This window comes from Micropterus dolomieu, linkage group LG05 (assembly GCF_021292245.1).
Source record: "Micropterus dolomieu isolate WLL.071019.BEF.003 ecotype Adirondacks linkage group LG05, ASM2129224v1, whole genome shotgun sequence".
In the NCBI taxonomy this organism is placed as follows: domain Eukaryota; kingdom Metazoa; phylum Chordata; class Actinopteri; order Centrarchiformes; family Centrarchidae; genus Micropterus; species Micropterus dolomieu.
Window position 1 is genome coordinate 1629031 of NC_060154.1, and position 2458 is coordinate 1631488.

Genomic DNA, 2458 nt, shown 5'->3' on the forward strand with positions numbered 1-2458 from the left:
GAACAGTGTCAAGCGGATTTCCTCTCAACACATCATCGCAGCATTATTGTTCGGACACCACACCGGCACGTACACAGAAACATTTGTGGTTAACGGAACAGACTGCTTCTCGGTCAGAAGTGGTGCACATGTTGTTAACACAAGCTGTTTATGTGAGTCCTGGTTGGTGAGTCATGTTGGCATGCCTCAGCTGTGGCCGAGGTCTTTACTTATTACTGTATTAGCCTGAATAAAAGTAAAACATTGTGAGTTGTCTTTTATTTTAGGCAATTACATGTTCCCAATGTCCCAGGGAGAAAATCTATCAAGCAGCCAAGAATAACAGAAGATGAAGAGCTCATAAATACTACTACCAAGAGCCTGACAGGAGAGAGTTTGATTATGTGAGTGACTGACAAGGTAAACAAATGTAGGACATGTGAAACCTTTTTCATTTTTCACTTCTTACGAGAGAAAAGGTTTCAAGGAAGAGTAATCTCTTCTGTTATGGACAAACTTTAAAGTATCTCAAGGAAGCTTTAGGAACTTTATTATAAATTCACAAAGTATTATGTCCTGACAGACATGAAACTTGATGTAAACTTGAAATGTATATATCTTTAATAAGACCAATGTAGTAGAATTCACTATCGTATACAAGCAAATGTACATGGTGCCATGCTTGTGTGTTGCCACAACAACCTACAAGATGAGACTTTGTTATATCTACAGCTGTCTTGATTTTAATTTGATAAATTTGCCAACCATCCTGGCATCTGGACTTTCGCACCAAAATGTGTCATGATCCATGGTGATGATTAGCTCTTCACTGCTTTCTATAACTTTATGTCACTGCTCTGTGTTTTCCTGGACTGCGGTTGAAAAGTAAAAAAAACAAAAAGTCCTTTCCGAACCCCTTCTCTCGGTGACCTCGGTGGAAAACGTCATGAGGTCAAGGAAAGATGTGAAGGAGGATCTGACTGGACTTATCTAGGCCACGTAATTATGCGACGGTGGATGTTATTGAAGTGGCTTGCAGTAGTGAAACTACAGTATTCTGAAGATGGACTAAAAAAATGCGCATCTATGATACTTTGTCCTGTGCGTTGCTGTTTTAATGCAGGCCATTTAAAGGTGGATAACACTGTGGAAAATAGTACTTCATTGCCGAGGTTGCAAAAAGACATATATATATATATATAGGATACCAGTCCGGGCATCCCTGTCCTTCATGTATTGTAAGGATTTTGCAAAATGTGGTTGGTGGATTTTATTGTTTGTGTTGGAGAACGTGCGTCTCTTTGATTGCCGAAAGGAATTATGGGACGGTTTTATCTCCTTTCCTTTCATGAAGGATGGTCCAGTGTACTCTATGCTAAAGGAGATAAGAAAGCATTGAAGCACCTTTCCTCAGCATAGAGAATTCGACCAGCTCATATCATGGCTGCCACATAAATACTTCTGGGTCATTTTTCTCAGTTAGGAACCTTCCTAAGCAAAAACGACTTTTTGACCGCAGCCCTTGTCACCCCCTCCTTTGTGTGTTTATGTGTATGTGTTGTGGGCAAGGCTTATATTCCCGGAACGTGGCTCATCTACTCACCTGACTCCAATCAACTCATCAGCTTCCTGCTTAAATCCTCCAGCTCTCCTGCTTCTTGTCACCAGAAAAAAAACCAGTTATATCGTACATATGTTTTAACTTGTTTGCACATTTTGTCAAATTTATTTTTTATAATTATGCTTCTTGGGTTGCAGTTCTTGATTTTTAGATTTTTATTTTCTCTTACTGTGTTTATTGTTATGCACAAAAAAAATATATACTTTGCAGTTAACCTGACTGTTGGTGTGCACTTACCATCTGCTGATGTTTGCCACTGAGTCACTGGTGGCTTATTTTTTCACACTTTTGCACAAGACTTTTGTTGTTGATATAAAGGAGTCAGGGTGAACTGGACAAACAATGAAGTGTGGTGAACAGATGGACAGATAGCATCAAAGATCTCTCATCGATTGATCCTGTTGATTTTCATACAATAGTAAAATAAAATGAAAGCTGTCCACCAGACCTGCCATCCTTAAAACTTTTTACCAGATGCTCTCATACTTTCCCTTCCTTTTCTATCACCTGACTGCCACATCCAACTTCACATCTTGGTGCATTTACACCCATATTTTTATGTGGTAAAGCACTATCTGATTGCAATCCGATCGCCCGAAACACTTTTTAATGCCAGCTGTAAAGGGGCTACTAGTTGTGCATTTAAGTTTTTGTTACCTGTATCTGTATCTGCCTACTTACCTGCCTGTCTGTTTGTTGCCTGCCTAACAGCCTGCCTGTATCTGCATCGTCTGCGTTCGGGCCTAATCCCCGTTGTCCGACATTACCCACCTTAACACAAGGTCAACTTTAGAAACTAGCATCCAATAATTACAAGTGTACTGTATTTAATGAAGTAAAACAGGTTTTGAGCCTGTA